This window comes from Neolamprologus multifasciatus, chromosome 9, assembly GCF_963576455.1.
Source record: "Neolamprologus multifasciatus chromosome 9, fNeoMul1.2, whole genome shotgun sequence".
Taxonomy (NCBI): Eukaryota; Metazoa; Chordata; class Actinopteri; order Cichliformes; family Cichlidae; genus Neolamprologus; species Neolamprologus multifasciatus.
The window spans coordinates 8,196,338-8,222,229 of NC_140447.1; the positions used below are offsets into that span (position 1 = coordinate 8,196,338).

The 25,892-nt window shown below is 40.7% G+C and overlaps 2 long non-coding RNA genes across 2 annotated transcripts in view; both read left to right on the forward strand.

Moving 5' to 3' along the window:
- LOC146510968 (uncharacterized) overlaps positions 1-25,892 on the forward strand; it is a 395,415-nt gene that overhangs the window by 315,829 nt on the left and 53,694 nt on the right. The window lies entirely within an intron of this gene.
- Positions 708-21,337, forward strand: LOC146510973 (uncharacterized). The gene is made up of 2 exons (XR_014876170.1): positions 708-15,178; positions 15,217-21,337. It is a non-coding gene; the product is annotated as an uncharacterized LOC146510973 (long non-coding RNA).

Consider the following 25,892-nt stretch of genomic DNA (forward strand, 5'->3'; position numbering starts at 1 on the left):
AAGATATATTTACTCCAGTTATAAGTGATTCACCAGAATGTGACCTAGATATTATATATCTGGAAGGAGGAAAGGAGGAAGCATGTGGATGACGGGAATGAAAATGAAAATGATATATTTGTGTTGAATGAAGAAGTAATCTGCAACCATCATTAACAGAATCACAGCAATGAAAAAAGCCTGGATTGGCTTGACACTGGCATTCAGTGATCTACAGTGAAAGACCACAGCAGAGGATCATGATAAAACCCACTTGGCACAGTGACAGCAGAGAATTAAAGCATCTGCTTTGTCTTACTGCTATGTAGCAAGAAACCGTTCTTATTTGGTCTTATTTGGTTTGCATCAGTACAGAGCAACATATTACTTGCAGTCTTCCTCATTGTCTCCAACCACCAAACTGCTACGGGAATAAATTGAATCACCAAATCACGGTGAGTATCTGAAGATCATCCTGAACCACTCCTCATGTCCAAGGTCGTCACAGATGTAGTACAGATGTAACACCCCACTTCATCATTCTCACTGTATGCATTCTATTCTATAATTATGCATAAACTAATTCATCTCTTTCTCTTATTCCTCCTATTTCTCCTTAATCCAATTATTATTTATATTGGTGGTATTATTATAAGGATTGTTACTGTCATCTGTCTGTCTGTGTATTTATCTATATCTCCTCTAAATAAGATCACTTTCTGTACTGTGATGAAATATGCTAATATGTGTGTTTTTTTTGTTGTTTTGTTGTTTTTTAACTTTTCAGTTTCTGTCATTGCTTTGTCTCCATGTTTCATCCTGTTGTATGTTTGGTGTCATGTTAATATTCTAAAAAAAAAGAGGATGGAGAAGAAGAAAGAAAGAAAGAAAGAAAGAAGGAAAGAAAGAAAGAAGGAAATAAGGAAAGAAAGAAGGAAAGAAAGAAAGAAAGAAAGAAGGAAAGAAAGAAGGAAAGAAAGAAAGAAGGAAATAAGGAAAGAAAGAAAGAAAGAAAGAAGGAAAGAAAGAAGGAAAGAAAGAAAGAAAGAAAGAAAGAAAGAAAGAAAGAAAGAAGAAAGAAAGAAAGAAAGAAGGAATGAAAGAAGGAAAGAAAGAAGGAAAGAAAGAAAGAAAGAAAGAAAGAAAGAAAGAAGGAAAGGACAATTGAGTACGAGCAGATGATCTTGACTCAAAAGAGGAGAAACAAAATTGAGTCGTAATACATGTGTGGGTTCTCAGTCATCCAGGTCATGATAGTCTGGACTTAAACAAGTTCAGCTGCCTTCTTTTTCAAAGCTCCTATGACTACTGAGTCACATGCTTTTTCTTATTGTTTTTGCCTTTTCATCACCTGCCCAAACAAATCTAATTATGCCCACACCACAAAAACTATGTGTATGTGTATGCTATACGCAAAAACAATCATGAATGTACAGAATCCCCATGGAGGTCATAAATATTTTGCTGCTGAGTTGCCACTGCATGTTGACTCCCATCTGAACTTAGTCTCAATTACATTGTTTTCTGTTTGTTTCCAGACGTCAAAAATATCATTTTTTTTTCACTGTCCATGACCTAAATAAATCATGGTTCCTCTCGTTTGGAAGCAGTCACTGGTTTATGACGGCCTTTGAACTATTCCTCCCAGACCGAAGAACTGGTTATTAATTCATCCATTCTTTTGAAAAGAGCGCCTCATTATCATCCCAATATCAACCCGTCCCGTGAGAAGTTGCAAAGCCAGGCAGTCAAGATTTTGCACTCCAGCTTCACAGGCTTGTCAAATTAAAAGGGTCTGCTAGTGACACTTTGAGGATGGCTCTCCCGAAACAGAGGAGAAAAAAGATGAATTATGTAAGATCTCTTTGAATATTGCATTGCAGAGGAGTACGTCCCATATGCCCGCCTTTTCCAGTCGCCGACAAAGCATGAACTGGAATGATCTCACAGCGGCTAAATGCAGCACCCCTTAAATTCACCTCGTCTCTTTCGATCCCCTGTTATCACTGCGAGCAGTGCCGAATGGGCTCCTGTGGGCTTTCTAAGAGAAAAGCTTTGGGAGATAAAGAGGAAGGAGACGATCGCAGGGTGATTGAATGAGATCTGCATTTGGAGAGTGATAACATCAGAGGTTCTTAGAAGACGACCTGGGTTCTGGGAAGTGTAAAGAAAAAAAGAGAAAAAAAACAACTTCTACTCTTCATCCAGCTTCCTTCTGACATGGCAGAAAATGTGAGGTTTGCAGTGTTGGGAAGGTTACTTTTAAAATGTATTCCATTACAGAATACAGAATACATGTCTCAAAATGTATTCTGTAACATATTCCGTTACGTTACTCAATGAGAGTAACGTATTCTGAATACTTTGGATTACTTAATATATTATCATGCTGTTTACAACTACATGAATGTACTATTGCTGTGATTTATTACTGTTACTGAAGGTCCGCGGCTCCGAACCGTACTAAAGGGACCTCTGGCTAATACGGTGGGTTCTGTGTCGGGCTCGTAGCTGAAAACTAGCTTTACTTTGTTGTCTGGGTCAACTTTGCTAGCGAGAGACAAAGAGAGGCGTTGAAAGGCTGCTCCAACAGAACTTATTGTTTTTGGAGGAAAACACAAACACGGTGTACAGTCAAGTCTTAATAGCTTACTTACAACTGGGCTCGTCAGGCACTCTTCTTGGCTGCAGTGGTTATTATTATATTTACATGCTTCCAGCTCCCGTTTTTGCTCGATGACAGCTCGTACTTTTCCTTTTTCTCCCTCCCTCGCTCACAGACACATAACGTGTACGGCAGTCCATTCTCCCTGCAGCACGGACTACACTGCCCATGATGCTACATTCTTTAGAGGTATACCGGTAGCATTCTGCCTATTAGCTTAGCACAACAACAACAAAAAGGCCTCTCTCACCCAGGAAACACGCAGAGAGAGAGCGTCCCCCTGTAACCATGGAAACCATAACGCTGCCGCCTGGAACAACAGAACGTAGCTGTCAAACAAAACCCAAACAGTCCTGACCCGCGACAATATGAAACAGGAAAGTATCGCCGTGTAATCCATTTATTTCAACAAAGTAACTGTATTCTAAATACCACCTTTTTAAACGGTAACTGTAACGGAATACAGTTACTCATATTTTGTATTTTAAATACGTAACGGCGGTACATGTATTCCGTTACTCCCCAACACTGGAGGCTTGTTCCCATTATGGAAAAGAAGCAACACAGGCAACGCAATTTGAGGATAATTTTTCAATGCAGAACTCAAAGAAAGAAGGGGAGACGTACAGTGCAGGCATGTGATGTGGAACATCGCAGCAGGGAAATTGCACTTCCGCATTAAGAAATTGATACATTTGTTTCTAAAAGACACTCGTAAAGAAATACCCTAAAAACTCCCATTTCAAACTCAAACAAAACAACTAAAATGCCTCCCTTAGTACAATTTTCCACAATCTATTAGTTTTACTGCTAATCACTTTTCTCTTTCACGCTGTTGCTTTTATTGACCTTTTATCTGTACCAGCAGTCTCCTGCTATTTCACTGTGTGTTGCATTTCCATCTACTCCCCTCATTCCCTGCAGCAAAACAAAGAGATAATTGAATTGCACCCAACAGCCCACCTGATAAGTCAATCTAATATTCAGAATTTTGGATGAATTCTCCCCGTATGGACCGCATCGTTATTTTCTGTACACTTTCTGTACACTAAGCCCAAGCCAGTATCACAATTACCCGTATAGTAGCGATTGTTTTGCAGAGGACTGCGAGGAATGGAGGGTATCTGGTTTAAGACCACTGAATTTAACTTTCAAACAACTCAGTGGTAAATAGGCTTACTAATAGAGCCTTTATCTCCAGAGTGGAACTGATTACGAACTGTGAAGTCTAGTGTTTAAATTCACTTGATTTCCTAATTATTACATCGTATGCCACCAGTTATACAAAAAAGTGTCTAAAAGTAATGTTCATAATCACAATAAAGTCATGAAAAAGTGACACACAGGCAGTCGCGAGTTAAAAACAACCCAAAAGCAGCAGGTAAATACAGATAAAGGAAAGTCATATGGGGATTCTTGGACATTTGAATAAATGTGGCAAAGATGTTATGTTAGTTATTCATCTCTGGCTCTCTTCCGCATGGTGTCTTTTATCTTGTTTTCCTCCCCCTCACCTCCACTCAGTCGTAGGAGATGGCTGCGCCTCCTTGAGCCTGGTTCTGCCACAGTTCTCTTCCTGTTCAAAGGGAGCTTTTTCTTCCCGCTGTCGCCAAGTTCTTGCTCATCAGGGGGTCATCTAATTGAAAACCCTGACCTATTACTGTCGGGTTTTTTCCTTACAATATAAATTGCCTTGAGTCGACTGTTGTTGTGATTTGGCAGTACATCAGTTGAAGTGAATTCCTAGCACCCTTTGCCAAGAATTCAAGGGTTAGAAAACACTCATCTTCATGCCTGTCCTGGACTGTCTCTTTTATGATTGTACACAACAAAATTTTTACAAAATGCTCCATTTTAATTTTGTTGTTTTCACACTCAAGGTCAACAATCATCGAGATGTGCACCGTGAATTTGTACCCTGGTGTGAGGCTGTTAACGCAGAGCTCTGTTGTAGCATCCAGAGGCAGCTGAATAAGAACGTTCAATGGAAACGTCCTGAGTTGTGCATGCTGGCACACATGGCATTGAAAATGAGTTTTTTGGCCACATGGACTCAGCCACTGATTGCCAGTTGGCTGCAAAATTTTACACTTTTGCAAAATGATAAAAGCATCTAAAAATAGCAGTTGCATAGAAAGCGAACAGGATGTGTACAAGAAGAGGAAAAAAGTCAAGTCTCATCAGAAATACACACAGTATATAGATCAGACTTTGGAGTCTTAAACCTCTTGATCACTCCTGTCCAAATATGGAAAAACACACACAGACAGACACACACACAGGCACACACTTCCAGGCTCATTGTTGGGGCTGGTAACAGGAGGTGTCGGTGTGAAGGGGGGATTAGATTAAACATATCCTGACTGACTGTTTACTGTTCAAATATATGGGGCTATAATCCTATAAGGGGTATGAAGTCTTATAAAAGATAAAAGCAAACTGATTGATTTGGAAATATGGCGAAGACAACGGCCAGTTATTTAGAGTCACGCCTCTTCTTGAGTAAAGAGCTTAAGTTAAGCTTTTGTGGTGATAAAAAAAAAAAAATGCAAACTTAAATCTGAAAACAGGCTTTGTAGACAGGGAGTCACCAAGAAGGCGGCTGGCCTGATCCCTCTGAAGAAGAAGAAGATGGTCATTTTATTTTTTCCTCTTAATTAGATGAGTCTCGCCTATGTTTTACACAATGGGAGTTACAGCCCTCTTTCATTTAATAACCGCTGAACTCATGACAACAGGGAGTCATCACTTCTAAAAAGCGATTTGTGCATTTGTGCAAGCGTTGTTGTTCTGCAAACCAGAGCATATTCTGAGCCACACTTGTCCCACATGTCCACCATCTGTTGGATCCCTATAAGGCTCATTTAGATAGCACATGACAGTTCCAGATAGATGCATGGCAGCGAGCCTCTGCTGAGTGGTCATCGGCTCCTATTGAGCCCCTGTGGAAGCGCTCGTGCTCTGGCGTTTTTGTAATTTCTCATCGTCCCTTCTGCGTCGGCGGCATGCTGGCCCATCTTAAATGCAGCTCTGACGAGGCGAGGAGGCAGGAGGAGTGCTCTCTGAAGCAGACTGCGTGGCACACTGTGGATGTAGGGATGCACTCCTTATCAATAACAACAAACGCTGCAAATGATTCGCAGTGTGGAAACTCACCTAATACTGTTGCGGACAAATTGAAACTGTATTTCAAGTCCTGCTAGTAACTGCTTTGCACTGTTGAGATTTGTGCGTGTGCCAACACGACTACCATGACACAGTAACACTTCACACTGGCATGCAAACATTAAAAAATTACCGTGCACTGGGAACGCCTAGATTAGCCTCAGTGAGCAATTTAAACCAGTGTCTCTTAATTAGATTATTAGAGTTATGGCTTAGCTATGGCTTAGTTACAGTCACAGGGAGGAGAATGGATACAAATGTCCAATCTCGGAATTTTGAAACACGAGTGTTGATCCTCTGTGTTAGAGTCTGAGAACAGAACTAATGATGTCCATGAAGTTGGATAAAGCCTGTAAGATGATAGCAGTGTCTTAAGGTCTTCTTTTTCTTTGGAGCAGCGCCACAGGCAGACACTTTTGTTGGAAAGGCTAATCATAACTCCTGTTTTAGTGCAAATCGACCTTCAGGAAGATTTGCAGACTATGAAGTAGTGCTCCGCTGCTCTACAGTACAGTGACATCTGGACAAATCTGACCCTCACAGAACTGTCAACAGAATTTTTCTGATCCAGCTTTGGATGTTTTCTAATAAGAGTACAGTAGCCTGACACCCAGCATTGGTGAAAAGCTGAGGAAGAAAAAAGAGACTACTGCTACTACACCATCCAGACTATGATTCTACAAACACCTCAAAATCACAGTATTGTGGGGCAAAAATTGAAGGTTTCGATTTGGCCCTTAGAGTCTGAATCTAAACTGATGGGGGGAAAAAATCAGTGAATAAATCTCACAGCAGTGCAAGCAGGAGGGCCCCAAACTCTGAAATAACTTTTGTTGAAAGAGGAAGGGAAAAGAAAAACAATAGTTTGCTGCTGGAAGTATCAGTAAGCTGTGACACTTACATGGCTTCAGGCCCTTTTCCTTAAAAAAAAACTTTACATGCTGTAAAACATTCAAAGTTTATATATTTTGGCTAAAATAAACTAATAAGTAAATAACTGAGTGTAATGTGTGTAAAAATAAGCTATCAGTTTAAAATTGTTGGTTTTGGTTTTGTCCTTCTTTATGCCGTACTCCCCAGATGCTGCAAACCAGTTATTCACGCAACATGACTCACATTTTCCAGAATTTTTCTATATCATGGGAAACTTTCATAAATTATAAATTCAGGGTGTTTTGTGTTAAAATGTGCTTGAAAGTTTGTGTACATTGACTGTACATAAAAGATGGACTTAAGCCACTATTACATTCATTTATGGACTACAAGTCTCAAGTTTTGCATCTTGATTTATTTTTAAAACAGAAGTAGTTATGTTTAGATCATAAAGTAGTCCTGGGGACTTAAATAAGCTAATTCACTGTGTAAATGAGATGGTAAGTTCGATTAGCTAAAATTGGGGCTAAAATCAAAAAATATTTGCATAAGGGGTTACATCCATATTGCATGTGTAGATGGTATAACATTCAGGCTATGGCTTTTTACCAGTAGGCTTTTTACTTGTTTGCTAGGGTTCCAAACAATACCACTGAAAGGTTTTGAAGTACTGCATCAAAGAACAATTTCCCCACGAGTAATTTGTGTTGAATTATTGTTTATTTAGTGAATTTTAGAATTACTGATCATAAAACGACAGAAGGGGAGCATTAGTAAAAGATTGGGGAGAGAGTTTCAGTAATACATTTTTTTTTCTCCCCTGATGTAACCACGCAATCTTACTTTGACTTTGAATTATAAATTAATTCTGGTTGATCCGACTGTTTCATGTTTCCACTGGGCTTGGATCACACTGTCAAAGATCTTAGTTCACAATGGTTTCATCTGATGCCACAGAAACTGTAGCCTACGCTAAGAAAAGTATAATTTAAAGATGCTGTAGATCAAAACATTGCGACTAATTAAAAAAAACTCGTACCTTGACTTGCATGTCATCTCTGTAAGCCAATATTGACTAACAGAATTTGCATATACGTAATCAGGGCAGTGTCTCATTAGGATTATATGCCAAACTGTCACACTGTTGCATACTGAGTCATGGCTTTGGCTGTGTTGTATTTAATAGGGATCTAGACCTCGTTCGTATTTTGTCAGTAGCCTTGCCCACAAGGAAATCAGCGGCGTAGCAAATCAGAGCTTACAGCATTAACACATTAAAGTCACAGTCAAAAAATTAAAGGTTTCAAAACAGATGGTCTCATTTTATGCAAATGTTATTATGCAAAACTAAGCCTGGAGGCTTGGCTATTTTTTTTTTCAGCCTTTTAATTGGCAGAGAAGAGAGAGAGGTGCCAGACGTTGCAGGTGGCAAGGTAGCCCCACTTTCTTTTGTCACATCCTAAGAGAGAATTTTCAGAGAATGTTATTTAGTGTTATTTCCACCAGGGCCCCGTCACAGCCATCTGTACACTGAGAGGGGAGCCCATTGAGCTCTGTGTGATGCTGCAGCTTCTCAAAGCCTGGTGAACTGATAATGCTGCGTGCTTTTGCTCGCAGCACGGGTCCTGCTCACCAAGGCAACGACGGCTGAGAATAAACCTTTGGTTAAGGAGGTGAGCATGCTTCTTTTCCCTCCTCTTTCATGCCCCCCGAACACTCTCGACTTCTGATTAGCACCAAGTAGTCTGAAGTATGTCAGGATAATTAGGAAATATGATCTGAATAGACCTTGCCTGGAAAGGTCTGTTCAACTCGCCTCCTCATTGTACAAATCGAGTGATAAACATTTAGCTTCCGACATTGACAGGCCTCTGAAACGAAACATTTCAAGTCAATTTGATTCAAAATTTATTTTCCCGTAAAGAAAATGCCTCACAGACATGGTTTACAATAAAAACGCAGTAAAAAAAACAAAAAAAACACATGACATTAAAAGGACTTTTTCCACAACACATAACCAGCATCAAGACGATACATCTTGTCAAGGAGCAAATGAAGTTATCTAATTTAAGAAACCAGCTTCAGTTGTGGCTTCACTTGTTTTCATTTTCAAGCCTGCAAAAGAATGCAGAGACAATCAGCACCGACTCCACTGATGAGGGAAGCTATTGAGAAGGGCTGAACCAAGCAGCTCTGGCAAAATGATCTCTGATCAAATCCAGTTTTTTGGATGCTGATCAGATAGACACAGTTAGAAGACATATATATATATACATATATATATCTCCCCTCCTTCCTTCCTAATATATTACGAAAGCCTTTTGATCTTGACTGCTCTTCCTAAGATCAATCTTTCTGAAAATGTGCTCTTCATCAGTGAGGCTGAGGATATTTGCATTGTTTTCCTTCTTTTTATTCTCTGCTGTTTGGGCATCAGTCATGTGCACATCGGGGGATTGGAATTACAGGAAATGGGCCGATTAACTGCGGGCACGCACTGTACACATAAAGAGCATATGTGAACCGGCTGTATCACTAAATGTGATAGCACTATACTTGGCAACACAAATATGGTTTGAGCTCATGTAGATCCATTTTAGAATCTGTCTCCCCAACCAATGGTTATAATTATGACTTTGCACTTTACAATAATACTTTCCACTGTCATTGCCCAAACCAACCCCCTTAACTAATTTAAATGTTATCCATGCGCATGCTGATAGTACCTTTTTTTGTATGATTAAAACAACAAGCTGCTAATATGGTTCTGCTTCTCAGCACTTGTACAGAGTAACAAAGCACACACACAAGGTGACGCAAGATGCAGTGATGTTACTGTAACCTGACCTCTGGGGCAGCGCAAACAGCTCGGCAACACCTCTGACTCTATAAATATGTAAAATCCCTGGCATGTTCCAGAGCTCTTGTTCAGCTCTGAATCATTCAGCCAACCCCTCCTTCCTGCAATGGTGCCCCTCTGGCCTCTTTGGGGAACAGCCAGAGTAAACAATGTAAATAAGTCATGATGACTAGGACTTGTTGGCACACACTAACACAACTTGCAACAGTGCTCTCTTCTCCTTTAGTGAATGTTAGCATTTTAGAGTTGCCTGATAACAAATGCTGTGATTTAAAATTTCTTGCCAACACAACAGTTACTTTAATGACCTTATTTTGTTTGTTTAAGAATATAAAGGACACCGAAAGGGACTGCCAACCTGTCCAGTTTGTATCCTGCCTCTCGGTCTGTCAGCTGGGATAGCCTCCGGAGAATTAATGGCTCTATCATTGTGTATGTGTGTGAGGACCGACAAGTCAGTTCAATTCAAGTGAGTTTTATTTATCGATCTTCAAATCACAACAACAGTTTCCTCAAAGCACTTTTAATTGTAAAGTAAATACACTACAATAATAGAGAGAAAACACCATCAATCGGACAGCCCCCTATAAGAGCAAGCACTTGGTGAAAGTGGGAAGGAAAAACTCCCTTTTAACAGGACGAAACAGAATCAGGATTGGATCAGGACGGCAGCTATCAGATGGAGGTGATGGGAGGGAGACAGGACAGAAGACACACTGTGGAAGTGAGCTAGAGATTAATAATAAGCAATAATTAAATCACAGTGGTGTAAAATCATGTGAAGTTCAAGAAGCCTTGACCGATCGCAGTGTAACTAAAGGAGGACTCAGGGTCTCCTGGTCCAGGCCAGGTCAAAAAAACTTCTCATTCTACTTTTACATATCCTAGGAACCACATGTGATCCAACAGTCTGAGAGCGAAGTGCACTATTGGGGTGATATGGTTTTATGAGGTCTTTAAGATAAGATGGGGTCTTGTATGTGAGGAGAAGAGTTTTAAATTTGATTCTAGATTTAACAAGGAGCCAGTGAAGAGAAGCAAAGAATGCAGCTTTTTGGATCAGCATACAGACAGTATTGGGCTGTCTTACTTTTTACAGAGCTTAACACTTTAAAGCCAATTTCAGCTCAAAATATTTGGACATTTATCACTGAAGCTTTTCCAAACAAGTTGAAAATGTGCAAATATTAACCAGAGCCCATGTTCAACATGACTGTAGTGCTCATGGAAGTAATTTCTCGTGCTGGATATGTGTATCCAATATGTTTCATTTTCCAATCACATTCCGGAGAACGAGTTGATATATTTCCTCTGGGTTAGTTTATACAGCAAGGCTGGATGCTTGCCAATTACGAAGCTGCCACTCAAGTGCCGCCAGATTGTGCTTTGCTAAATAACACAGATTAATAAGAAACGTATCTGATTAAATATCTTGCATTTAACGGCTTAAACCAACCCATTCTCTCACACTTTTGCAAACGCACTGACCATTTTCCAATGGCGGGGTTTTGTTTTTATGTTCAGCACATACTCTAGTCATCCGTATCCAGTGTTGGGGAGTAACGGAATACATGTACCGCCGTTACGTATTTAAAATACAAAATATGAGTAACTGTATTCCGTTACAGTTACCGTTTAAAAAGGTGGTATTTAGAATACAGTTACTTTGTTGAAATAAATGGATTATACGGCGGTACTTCCCTGTTTCATATTGTGGCGGGTCAGGACTGTTTGGGTTTTGTTTGACAGCTACGTTCTGTTGTTCCAGGCGGCAGCGTTACGGTTGCCATGGTTACAGGGTGACGCTCTCTCTCTGCGTGTTTCCTGGGTGAGAGAGGCCTTTTTGTTGTTGTTGTGCTAAGCTAATAGGCAGAATGCTACAGGTATAGCTCTAAAGAATGTAGCATCATAGGCAGTGTAGTCCGTGCTGCAGGGAGTAATTTCACTGCCATACACGTTATGTGTCTGTGAGCGAGGGAGGGAGAAAAAGGAAAAGTACGAGCTGTCATCGAGCAAAAACGGGAGCTGGAAGCATGTCAATATAATAATAACCACTGCAGCCAAGAAGAGTGCCTGACGAGCCCAGTTGTAAGTAAGCTATTAAGACTCGACTGTACACCGTGTTCGTGTTTTCCTCCAAAAACAATAAGTTCCGTTGGAGCAGCCTTTCAACGCCTCTCTCTGTCTCTCGCAAGCAAACTTGACCCAGACAACAAAGTAAAGCTAGTTTTCGGCTACGAGCCCGACACAGAACCCACCGTATTAGTCAGAGGTCCCTTTACTATGGTTCAGAGCCGCGGACCTTCAGTAACAGTAATAAATCACAGCAATAGTACATTCACGTAGTTGTAAACAGCATGATAATATATTAAGTAATCCAAAGTATTCAGAATACGTTACTCTCATTGAGTAACGTAATGGAATATGTTACAGAATACATTTTGGGGCATGTATTCTGTAATCTGTAATGGAATACATTTTAAAAGTAACCTTCCCAACACTGTCCGTATCACTGCTACATCTGCACGTGCTGACTGTGGTTGGTTTTGGGGTTAAGGAAACTGTGGGTTCTTGTCTAATAGGACATCATTCGTAGAGGCACTGGTCGGTTGGGATCTGATGTCATGTCTGATCTATAGATCTGCCTCGACACATTATGATTGCTCACATCTACAATGCCAGTCTAAATTTGATTAGACTGGATGCACAGTAAATCAGTACATTTAATCCCGATGACTCCACATGTTCACATTTGGAAGAAGGCACAAATAGCTCTAGCTAAAACCTCTTTAACCAATTAGGCAGTGTCATTATTAGTGTGTCTCAGTCTCCCCCCCTTTTTTATGTAAATGTTTTAGTGATTTGTGTAAAGCCTGACTTCACATTCACCGCTAATTCTTCTGGTTTGCTTTAAAGCGCACGGTGTAATAACATGCCTATGAGGATGTATATAATTGGACTCAGTGAAACAAGCTGATTCAGTGCCAACATTTGGCCAGACCATTGATTTCTCCCATTTTCATGAAAAACCCTCATCCAAATCTAATTGCGTCTGTTCTTCAAAATGAAATAATTATATCAAGGCGAGCATCAGAGCTTGGCCACAGAGCCATTTTGTGCCATGTTGGTGCTTAATTGATGATGGACTCGGTGTATTCAAGGCATTCACCGTCAGGGCAAAGATACATTTGCCAATAATCCCTTATTACGAGGATGGAGGAAGGAGAATTACTAGAATGGTAGTAGCGGCGGGTTGGGGTTCCTTTTTTTTTTCTGGTTGAGACGAACGGCGCCTCACTGAAATAGAAAGGAGACACAGTGGACATGTGAGAGAGATGATTAATAGTGAACTCCATTATTGAAAGGCCTCACTCATAAGATGTTCTCATCTCCCTGGGGTGCCCGCACAAGACTGCAGGCTAGGTTCACACTGCGGTTGTTGTTGTTGTTTTTTTTCATTACTAGAATTTTCCTCATAACACCGTTGCAGAGAAAACAACCCTCCTGGGGGCTCAGACACCCGAGAACGGATGTTTTAAAACAACTAGGAGGCCTTCGAATTAATCCTGAGAGCGTGCTACTGACTCAGTTCTCGGTCTCGCTATAAAAGGTTGTTCGTGCTAAAAGTGCGTCGCTGTGAAAGACAATGGAAGCTGGATTTACAGCCACGCTCTTTTAGTTATTACACATCAGATCAGGCATAACAATGTGCTACACGTCTAGAAGCATTTTTTTGTTTCTGAGGTGAGCACATTGATACTATTGTTCAAGATTTCAGCACAGAAGCCCTTGTGAATTAACATGCCGTTATTGTTTTTTCTTATATAATTTAATCTGAATTCACAATTTAAATGGCTCCTTTTTTGAGAGGGACCATTGGCATGCTCATGAATAAGCTATTGGTTAAGTAGAATGAGTGCTCAAAAGACATTTTAAAAGCTTTTTGGAGCCAATAATGGACTGGGATGAATGTGGAGTGGACCTGAACATAGCTCATTAAACACTGGGGTGAAAAGCTCTCGGCAGGCTCTCGAACGCATGGCTGAGCAATGCCAATCACCTCTGGTGAACCGCTGGGTAGAAGCCGTGGTTAAGGGAACTACTCAAGTCAAAGGTGCTTTGTTTTGTTATTGTATGGAAGCTCTGTGGAACAGCTGTGGACATGTCTAGTGGCAAATCACTCTTTTGACGGATTGAAGAATGGGATTTTTGTCTTGATGTGAATGCAGCAGACTGGTTTTCTTTTCCTTTGTTTTGCTGTGGCACAGTGAGGTAGAGCAGGTCATCTACTGACAGAAAGGTTGGTGGTTCAATCTCTGTCTGCTCCACTCCGATAATAAACCTGATTTTTTTTTCCCAATTTGCTCCTAATATGTTTCCCAATGTTTATCAGAGTGTGAATTCTGATGAACTTCTGTGGAACCAGCTTCCAGTTTGGATTCGGGAGAAAGACACTATCTCTACTTTTAAGATTAGGCTTAAAACTTTCCTTTTTGCTAAAGCATATAGTTAGGGCTGGACCAGGTGACCCTGAATCCTCTCTTAGTTATGCTGCAATAGATGTAGGCTGCCGGGGGATTCCCATGATGCATTGAGTTTTTCCTTTCCAGTCACCTTTCTCACTCACTATGTATTAATAGACCTCTCTGTATTGAATCGTATCTGTTATTAATCTCTGTCTCTCTTCCACAGCATGTCTTTATCCTGTTTTCCTTCTCTCACCCCAACCGGTCGCAGCAGATGGCCGCCCCTCCATGAGCCTGGTTCTGCGGGAGGTTTCTTCCTGTTAAAAGGGAGTTTTTCCTTCCCACTGTCGCCAAAGTGCTTGCTCATAGGGGGTCATATGATTGTTGGGTTTTTCTCTGTAACTATGAAGCGCCTTGAGGCGACTTTTGTTGTGATTTGGCGCTATATATATAAAATTGAATTGAATTGAAATTGAAACCATTTAGATAGAAAATGAATATGTGTATGAATGGGTGGATCAGATATTTTGTAAAGCTGGGCAGATCGATCCAAATATCGATAGTATCGATACTGATGCTGGTACTGATATTAAATTGATACCAGCATGATGGGATCAATACTTAGTTTCTATCATCTAAGTTCAGCATGTAGTCCAAATAACTGTATTCAATTAAATATTGTTTTCTGAAAATTACAAAATTGATCTCAAACATGGACTATGTAGAAGGTCTGAAGCTTTTTGTGTTGACTGTCACGTCTATTTTATTCATAGCCTATAGCAGCGTTTAACAACAGACCCAAAGTCATTAAAATGTGTTCATATTGATACAAACTGATGATGATTCATCTCATAAATGATAATATACTGCTCTTCCCTACATAAGCTGCCTTTAGAGTTTAAAAGTATCAGTAATGCTATCACTGCGTTTACTTGGTATCAGACTGATACCAGGATTTGCAGAATGTCACAGCACAAACATGCTGTATAAACTGCTTTGACGGCTCAAGTAGAGTAGAAAAGCACTTTTTAAGAATCAGTCCATTTACCATCGTTTTCACACCTGGAGACTTGATCATAGCCACATCTTATACATGTTAAATACCTGAAAATATACAATCTAGCTGCCCCAAAGGAGCGATTATTTTGTTCTTTATTGCTAGAATAACAAGTAATTTTGGCATTCGCCATCAACTATAAAAATGTCAGCCTTAGCTCTAGGTAGTTCCTGTGTGTGAGCTCCAGTACCAAGACAAAAAGACAGCTGGTTTTTATTTCAGTAACCTTTATGCCTCCCAGTTGGTCTTATTAACCACATACTTTACTGGTTCCCACATGACTTGTTATCAGGGTTTACATTAAAAATGAATTTGCAGGTTATACTTGCTGATAATTCGTCATTAGGCTGTTGTAAGCCCTGCTTTATCGCCTGTTTAATTCCTTATGCAGATTGCAAGGTCAGTGACCTTACAGGATGTGTCTGGCTGTGGTGAGCAAAAGTGACAGTGTTAGTTATTATGCTGTAAAGGGGCCAAGGTCAATTAGAGAGGAAATGCTCTCAGCGCAATTAAATTAATGTTAATACATATTCGTTGCTACCTCAATTAAGTGCCTCAGCTGTCAGATTATTCTGTTAGGAAGGGTTGAGAGTGGCCACAGACGAGCTGTTTTCACCTTTACGGAGCTAATGAACACCGCAGCACATTCAGTCACTTAGCATTTCCTCTTAATTGCTCAAAAGAAAAACACTTTATTTCTAACATCAACTAGCATTGTCTTTTTCTGCTCTGTTTCCATTTTTGTTAACAGAAAGAGGAAGAAAGAAAAAAGATCAAATTTGACCTAGATTGAGAGCCAATAAGTGATATGTCCTAATGGGAAGCAGGAAACCGGGAGAACTAAAGAAGACCATCAGTCAGCCACAGACAGATAAGTAAGGAGCAGGTAATGGGAGGAAGCCAGCAGTGGCTGGCGTTGGTGGTGATATCTCTATGGAGCAGACATGATGCTTGAGAGGATTTGGGAGACGGTGCTAGCTGGAAGGAAGCCTCCACACTGCAGGGCACATACTGTAGCTGCCTCAGCTGCTAACAGATATCTACTGTAAGCAATTTTTAAGTGTTTGTAAGTGAAACGGCTTCGGTATTTTGGGGAATTTCTTTTGATTTTTGTATTCTCAGAATCTGCTCTTCTACCTAGCAACTGCTTCTCAAGTTGCTTTTTTAGCAGTATTTAATGTCTAAATTTTAAAAAGCCAAAACAAGTAAGCTGCCTTCCTTTAAGAGTGACTGCAATTGCCCTTTGCCTTACAGTGTGTCACACAAAAGTCATTCCAAGACCCAGACAGAAGGAGGAAGAGCTGTCAGTGTATCCCTTATCATCCGCTGCAGCATTGTGGGTGTCAGGACTCCTGCTCTTTTCATTTCTTCCACCCCTTTCTTCCTCTCTCTTCCCTCCCACCTTTGCCGCTATCCCCCGGTATTCAAGCGGTTTGAGCAACGCATATAATCTTCAACCACCCAGCCAGCCCTAAGCCTCAAAGAGTCACCCAGATATGGGCAGATGGAGGTGAGCTATCAGCTAACCTGTAACCATGGGCCTAAGGCGATAATCATTTCAAAACTGCGGGGGGAAATGGTTTTAATAGCCCTGTAAAGGTAACGTTTGTCAGCCTTATCACACCTGGCAGATGCATCGCAGAGAGGGAGGAGGTAAAGGAAAACGGGGGCAGGAGGGGGGAAAGAATCAGCTGATAACAGTCCCTCCCCAGGGAAAGATGAGTCGGGAATTAAAAAAGTGCTTCCTTCAGGAAAAAGTTTAACGGATTAAAGGTTAGTTGGTTTTTTCCTCTGCTCCATCAGCGCCTCATCCCCACCTTACTTCATCGTTGCTCCGTCTCCAGCCACATGTTGACCTCTGGAATGAGCTTTTATGGACTCTGCAATAGATTTTATTGACGCCTTGTATTTTTGGCCTTCAGTTAGAACTCCAGCTTTCTTTGTCATTATGACTACCATGGTGTTGTTCTTCCGTTACTTCTCGACCTTCGTGTTACACTGAATATTGGCAACGCTTCAGTACGTGACAGCCTGTCGACCTTTTCCATCCAAAACCCCTTTCCCTGATTTAAAGCTTAAGTTTGAAACACCAGCCCCACGGTTTCAAAGGCCCATCTCTGCTAGTTTATATTTGACCTATTGGGTAAGCCTTGGGTGATTCGGAAAGCTTCAACTTATGTTTTACGAGAAGCAAGGCCCTTGCGTGCAGTTACAGTACAGCAAACCTGTACTGTTTCACTGTAGACAGGCTAAGACTTCATCTCCTGGCATTTGAAGGTATTTCTCTTGGGTAACGTTTCACTCGCTTACCTCAGTCTCATACACAAATCCTTCATTTGTTCTCCAATGCAAAAGTTTTATGGAGTGATTATGGAAAAGTTTACTGGTTTGTTTATTATTCCCACAACAAGAGTGGACAAGCAGAGGATTGAATGCAGATTTGATGTCGATACAGGAATTTAGTATTTGATCTTATTTGAGGTGTTCAATGTGATCAGGTGACATTTTTACATAAATTTTTATGTCCTCATTGCAGTTAAGAATCCCAAGGGGGTTAGCTGTAATGATGGCTATCGAAACGTTGGTGGACAAAGTGACAAAACCTTTACGACATAAATTGATCCAAATTTTAGTTTCCATCCGTCTCTGACCTCAACAAATAAACAAAAATCAACAACTTCTGCTGATCTTGTTACAGGGAGGAAGCATAAGAAACCACTGATGAGGAAGGAAGAAAGGAAGTATCACACTGAATACTTAGATTTAAAAACTATTTAAAAAATTATAAAGAATAAACCAATCAATATTATTTAAATCATAGCCATGCTGTTCATGTTAACAAGACACTAAGCTAAATTTTAAATGTATGACTTCCACTTTACATGCTTTTTGTGGGGCGGGGGGTTTGTTTGTTATCTAAAATTGTGGCACATTAAACTTTTTAGGTTAAATGATGTAAATAATTCAATTGTACCTCGTCATGTTAAATGCAGAAGAAAAAACATGTTTATCAAAATATTACTTGTTTAAATGTTATTAAAGTTTTCATATTTCTTCACGCTTACTTCCCTGGGGTACAATTGTTTAATAACCCAAATATCTAATCAGCCAATCACACGGCATCACTTCAGTATATTTAGGCATGTGGGCGTGGTCAGAACAACCTGCGGACGTTCAAAGAGGATCAAACGTGCAAGAAAAATGACTGGTTTTTGGAGCCAGACAAGCAGAAACTGCTGATCTACTGGGATTTTTCAACACACGACCATCTCTGCAGTTAACAGAGAATGGTCGAAAAATAGAAACTATCCAATGAGCGGTGATTCCCTGGGTGAAAATGCTTTGTTGATGCCAGAGGTCAACTGCTCCAAAATGATAGGAAGATTCTAACTGTAGATTATTAAAGGAAACAGGGGGATCATATTTAAAACCTTTTTTTTTCCTTATTCTGTTCACGCTCTGTCGACAGACATATAATATTGGCACTGATACCCTAAACTGCTCTGTATAAGCCTTTATAGCATACTTATTGGAAGAGAGTGAAGGCTGTCACACTCCAGACCTTGGCACTGGTCCGAATGATTGGCTAATATCCTTTATTTAATGAACAGAAAACTCATATGTTGGTCTAACCTCAAACCATAAACTTTCTTTGGAATCACCTTGAGTCCATTCGGGCCCTATGAGCGCCGTCCCCGTGATGACTGATTGTCAGCGGCCATGTACGGCTGACAGTGATTACTCTTTAATGGCTGATTGAGCGTGTCACCAGTCGCAGTATAACCTGCAGTTTGATATGCTGCAGGCTGAGCCGTTTGACAGCCGTGACAGCTACTGTCACCCTCAGTCAAAGCAATAACGTCCCAGCAATCAGCTGGAGATGAAAGAGCGATGGCTTCCTGTTTACTTGCGCGTCAGTCTGGAAAAAAGGGGGGAAAAAATAATTCAAACTCTGCAACAGTCACTAAGTTGGAACTAAAAGAAATAAAGACGGGGAGAGAGCACAGGTGATCTGTAACCCTGCTCACATCCAGACTTAAAGTAGAGGTCGTTCCACTGAGCGCCTGTCCCTGTACCGAATCGCACTTTGAAGTGTTTAGCTGTGTTTAACACTCCCATTATGCTGCAGGGTAGAGATAACTTTCAACACACCGATCTCTCTTTTTTTCCCTCTTTCTTCTTCTCTGCCTGTTTTTCTCCTCTCTCTCACTCTCATAGGCATTGAAACCGTTGCTATCTGCACCTTTAATGCTGTAATTAATTCCCTGACACCCTTTTCATCTCACTAGTGTAAATTATTCTACTGCATGCCTCTAGGTATTAGCTAACACTCTTGATTTAGTGAAGAGGCGAGGTGAAAATTAAAGTTCCTTTAGCAAGACAAGCTAGTTTGCGTGAAAAGAATGTTGCGTGTGACAGCTCAAGTTGGTTGCTAACCTTTGATATTCAAATGTCTTCAGATTTCCTGAACTTTCTGACAGACAACACGCGCGCTGCATTCAGAGCTCTCTCGCAAGGAGTGCCTCAAACGTAACCAGGACGAGAGGAGATGTTTGCTAGACGGGCTGCAGCTGAGGAAGCAGTCTTTGTAGCTTTGTTTGGACTTTGAAAAATTATCCACTTTCTAGGGCAGGTATTGTGGTGATTCCCAAACAAACAACAACAAAAAAAAACATGGTCATGGATCATTTGTTAGCTGCACTTGGTTGAATTATGGAAAACATTTGTTTTGACAGCAGCCACTGAGGAAGCAGGGCATGTGCTTAATATTAAAATGAATCAAATCCTGCATGTTTGAAGAGCCCTCATCGCCATTTGCTATGCCAGACGAAAGAATGGGTCAGTGTTCCGCATCGTGCTGCCCTGACACTAATACCCAAAGGTTGACAGCTGTGTCTGGGAAATAGGCAAATCTTTTGTTAAGTCCGAGAGGGCTGTGAGTTTGAAGCGAGATGTAAAGATAAAAGTGTACCAGTTTTGTTTAGTTTCTGGGGGTTTTTTTGTATTTTGTATAAGCTCTATGCATGCAAGTGCATTCAAAAACATATTCCCTTAATTCTGGTTTGTTTATATGAGAAATCAACCCAGAAGGTGCTCAGTAAGCAGATATGATGATACAATCACAGGTTCAATTATTTTCTCTTTGCAGTAATCATAAACGCTCCACATGAGATGGAGCTCAAATGAATGAGAGCTGCATGCTCTTGATGCAGACTTTAATAGAATCACAAATGAAACTGAAAGACACTGAAGTCTCTTTGCAAGACATTAATTCAGAAGATATCAGCAGTTTTTTTTCAAGTACATTTAAAGTCTAAGGAAATAACACGCCTCCTCTGGCTTAGTGATTTTAATAGTGATTTAAACCAGGAGCATAGGAGAAAAGGGGACATGACACTAAAATTAATGGTAATTTTAGTTATATTGCATGCTGTTATTGTAGTAAAACTGCAGGGAATGACACTAATTGCTTTTTTCTTTTTGTACCTATGACATGGATTAGCATGCCATTGGTTAGAATGCACTGTCGGACTGAGCAGAGACTGATTGTGTCAGCACTCAGTTGCCCCCATGACCCGAACCAAGCAGCTGAAAATGGATGAACAGATGATCGATGATGATATACCTGCAGTGTTGGGAAGGTTACTTTTAAAATGTATTCCATTACAGATTACAGAATACATGTCTCAAAATGTATTCTGTAACGTATTCCATTACGTTACTCAATGAGAGTAACGTATTCTGAATACTTTGGATTACTTAATATATTATCATGCTGTTTACAACTACATGAATGTACTATTGCTGTGATTTATTACTGTTACTGAAGGTCCGCGGCTCCGAACCGTAGTAAAGGGACCTCTGGCTAATACGGTGGGTTCTGTGTCGGGCTCGTAGCCGAAAACTAGCTTTACTTTGTTGTCTGGGTCAAGTTTGCTAGCAAGAGACAGAGAGAGGCGTTGAAAGGCTGCTCCAACTGAACTTATTGTTTTTGGAGGAAAACACGAACACGGTGTACAGTCGAGTCTTAATAGCTACTTACAACTGGGCTCGTCAGGCTCTCTTCTTGGCTGCAGTGGTTATTATTATATTTACATGCTTCCAGCTCCCGTTTTTGCTCGATGACAGCTCGTACTTTTCCTTTTTCTCCCTCCCTCGCTCACAGACACATAACGTGTATGGCAGTCCATTCTCCCTGCAGCACGGACTACACTGCCTATGATGCTACATTCTTTAGAGCTATACCTGTAGCATTCTGCCTATTAGCTTAGCACAACAACAAAAAGGCCTCTCTCACCCAGGAAACACGCAGAGAGAGAGCGTCACCCTGTAACCATGGCAACCGTAACGCTGCCACCTGGAACAACAGAACGTAGCTTTCAAACAAAACCCAAACAGTCCTGACCCGCGACAATATGAAACAGGGAAGTACCGCCGTGTAATCCATTTATTTCAACAAAGTAACTGTATTCTAAATACCACCTTTTTAAACGGTAACTGTAACGGAATACAGTTACTCATATTTTGTATTTTAAATACGTAACGGCGGTACATGTATTCCGTTACTCCCCAACACTGTATACCTGCAATCTCTATGTCCAGGTGGTCACGGAAATTAGAGTTTTGGCCCTCTACTCATTTATTTGAATAGGGCTTCGACATAACTGCCCAAATTAATGTTGTAGAGGAACTTGGGGTAAAGTAAGTAAGCGCAGTATTGTCAACTTTACAATACAATGTGCATTATTCAGCATCTTTTCAAATACTTATTCAAATAACAATGACATATCTTCTATTGCTGATTTAATAAGTAGAGGCTTTGACATGATTTAAAAATATTAAGGCATATTGTGCATAGTGGGAGGTTACTTCTGGATCTTTCCCAGTGAGGCATACTGGGCATCAGCTGGAGCAGCACTCGGGTTTTGTTGCCCACTATCCAGTGGAAGACAGCTTTCAGGCATTGCTAAATCTCGGTTGCCTCGATAAGCCTTACTGCTCACTGTTTTCCCTTAATTTTCACCATTTGGCTACTCTCAGCCAGCATCCAAATCCATCCTCCTAATCCTGCCTCGCTCCCCATTGCTGCCACCTTTCTGTCTCCCACTCCACTCTCTTTATTTTCTGTGCAGCTGTCTTTTTGCTCTTACACAGTTCAACAGCGGTGGAAGCTTAGCAACAGCAGCAGTGCAACTAGCCTTAAGCTCTCCACATGACTCCTAGTCTGGACGAAGTGGTGTGCAGCATCACTTGTGGAGGAGTTTCATCAGCTCTGGTGTCTCCCACGTTCAGCCTCAGCCAGTCTCATGCTCACGGGATTATAAGTATGATGGACTGAGCTGCATTCTTGCTTTAATTTACATTTTCTGCAGAAATAGCTGAAACTAAACATCAGTAAAGACACCTCTGTTACTTTCCCTATTGCTTGAGTAGGATTTCCAAACTATGTAACCCAGCATCTGCTAGCCCACAGATGTCTTCTTAACTAATAAAACCCTGTTTTAGGGTTATTTCAGTCCATTGGCAACTACACAACAGACCTATTTGGCATTTAACCAGTGCTGATGCACTTATTGGCTGCCATCAGAGTGTCACCTGTGCATACAAACTCAAGTGGAGGAGTTAAAGTTTGACAGTTAAACTGCCCGAGACGCATAGTTATACACTTCCTGGAAATTCTCCTTTCCCTTCTATCTGTCCCACCAGCTGGTATTCCATCACTGACCTGTAATAGAGTCGACACAGCCAACCGAACTGTGTCCAAAGGCGTAAGTATATCCAGTTATGCCAGCTCCTTCCTGCTGTCTCCCATAATTTCCTGAGTGTGATGTCACTGTTTTTTTGCTGGAGGTGCTACACATTCAATAGCTGTCCTGGCAAGCTAATGGGCCAACTAAAATTATTTTTAGTGACTAAAATGATAAATGTATATTAGCTTTTTTAGTAGGTAAAACTATTGCCAGCTCTTCCTTGGAATAAGCATAAGTATGTTTTATTAGCCACACTAGCACACCGAGCCAAGGAATAACAATGTCTACCTGACAATCATTTCCAGACTGAAATATCTCAAGAACTATTGCTGTGAAATTGTGAGGCAGAAAGTTAGAGTTGTGAATCGATTCATCTTTTTGAATAGCTTCCATAAAAAACATTTCATTTTTTTTCTTCCTGCATGCTTACACTACTATTAGCTTTCAGTTTGTGTGCAGAAGGTGAAAAATGGTGGCACGGTGCACAGCAGAGATAAGGACATTACTTTTATTGTTATTGCATCAAAGGACAAGGGTGCAATGGTGAAATGAAAGCTACCTCCAGGACAGAAAAAACTGTATTATACAGCTAGCACAACTTCAGCTCTTTGCAAACATCTGTACGACATGTTAACACAAAGCAAGCCAAGAACCTAAAGTGATGTTAAAGCTGAGTATATGCTGAGCCCAGCCAAGCAGCCAGAGCCAGATCTCAAGCACGTAACAAAAGCAGTGATGAGCATTCAGACTTTCAGCATTGCAGCCTTCATTTCTACCTATTCATGTTTCTACAGTCTGTGCCGATCACTTTAAGGTTTCTTTGGGGGTGGTTTTCATCTTTGCTTTGGGTTGTCGGCTTTATGTACATAAACTCTAAAAAAAAGATTGTAGATCATGAGTCCTTTTGAGGAGAGCCTCAGGTTTATATTGTTAAATGGTAATTGTGAGCAGTGTTGGGGAGTAACGGAATACATGTACCGCCGTTACGTATTTAAAATACAAAATATGAGTAACTGTATTCCGTTACAGTTACCGTTTAAAAAGGTGGTATTTAGAATAAAAGTTACTTTGTTGAAATAAATGGATTACACGGCGGTACTTTCCTGTTTCATATTGTCGCGGGTCAGGACTGTTTGGGTTTTGTTTGACAGCTACGTTCTGTTGTTCCAGGCGGCAGCGTTACGGTTGCCATGGTTACAGGGTGACGCTCTCTCTCTGCGTGTTTCCTGGGTGAGAGAGGCCTTTTTGTTGTTGTTGTGCTAAGCTAATAGGCAGAATGCTACAGGTATAGCTCTAAAGAATGTAGCATCATAGGCAGTGTAGTCCATGCTGCAGGGAGAATGGACTGCCATACACGTTATGTGTCTGTGAGCGAGGGAGGGAGAAAAAGGAAAAGTACGAGCTGTCATCGAGCAGAAATGGGAGCTGGAAGCATGTAAATATAATAATAACCACTGCAGCCAAGAAGAGTGCCTGACGAGCCCAGTTGTAAGTAAGCTATTAAGACTCGACTGTACACCGTGTTCGTGTTTTCCTCCAAAAACAATAAGTTCTGTTGGAGCAGCCTTTCAACGCCTCTCTATGTCTCTCGCAAGCAAAGTTGACCCAGACAACAAAGTAAAGCTAGTTTTCGGCTATGAGCCCGACACAGAACCCACCGTATTAGCCAGAGGTCCCTTTACTACGGTTCGGAGCCGCGGACCTTCAGTAACAGTAATAAATCACAGCAATAGTACATTCATGTAGTTGTAAACAGCATGATAATATGTTAAATAATCCAAAGTATTCAGAATACGTTACTCTCATTGAGTAACGTAACGGAATGCGTTACAGAATACATTTTGGGGCATGTATTCTGTATTCTGTAATGGAATACATTTTAAAAGTAACCTACCCAACACTGATTGTGAGACAATGTGTTTTAGGTCATTTACAGAGCAACAGGATAGTAATGTAATAATTAAGTTACCGACAGCATTACTTTTAAGAAAAGTAGTGAGTAATGTGTAATACATTACTTTCTTTGAGTAACAACCCCAGCATTGGTCACTTGGACCTCTTTCTGTTAAAGGCAAAACAATATGTTAGTGAGTTTCTGTTCAGTGTTTGGATTATTGTTTAGTGGACGCTGGTAGTCTGACATTAGCATTGCATCACTACACGGCTTCACGCTAACTAGCTGACTAGCATGTCTATTTCTCTTGTTATTCTAAGTGTGCCTTCTCCTAACATTCTTGATCTAGAAGTTGTATAACAATTACATGGAAACTGTTTTTCTCATTATAGCTTTATTAAGGCTTGAGGTTTAAAGTCTTACATTTGTGGGATTTCTGTCTTGGCTCACTCATGAACATTACAAGACAAGGCAGTTGCCACAAACTTATCCTGTTTTAGCTCCTGCAGGTTACACCCCGCTGTCAAAACCTGGATTGTGTGACTTGAGAAGCTAAAAAAAATCTGACAGCACACAGTAAATCAGCTGTAATAGGGATATCTTGCAGTTGATTCTATAGGCCTCTTATTTAATTAATACTGTATATAGCATACATATTAAACACCCATTGACTACTCTGTGTCCTTACCGGTTCTCTGACATAAACTGTGCCCCTGACACAAATATTTGTTTACTCACCCAAAACTCTAACCTTGTGTTGATGTGTGCGTTTGTTTTTTCCTAGTATAATCTCATTATCTGGAGCAGGAATCACTATTCAGGCACAGTTTATCTGTGCTTGGATAAAAACGTAAAATATGGCCAGCACGCTGGCTGTGATAAATAGTGACAACGATATCACAATGAGTTCTGGAGACTTTACATTTTTTTTTGCTTGGATATGTTTTTCTGCAACGTAGCATCTGTTTGACAGCAGATGGAAATATGGCTGTGCTGTGTCTTATCTGTGTCACTGTCACATTGTGTTTCTCTCCCACCTTCTTTCTCTCTGCTCTTATACCGCAGTAAATCTCGCAGTCATGACAGCCTGAGGAGTCTGCGGTATCTTCAGGGAAAACAATTACTTCCCGTCCTTTCTATCGCTGTATGCTAAACTCAAAATCCTAGAGCGAAATGAAAGCA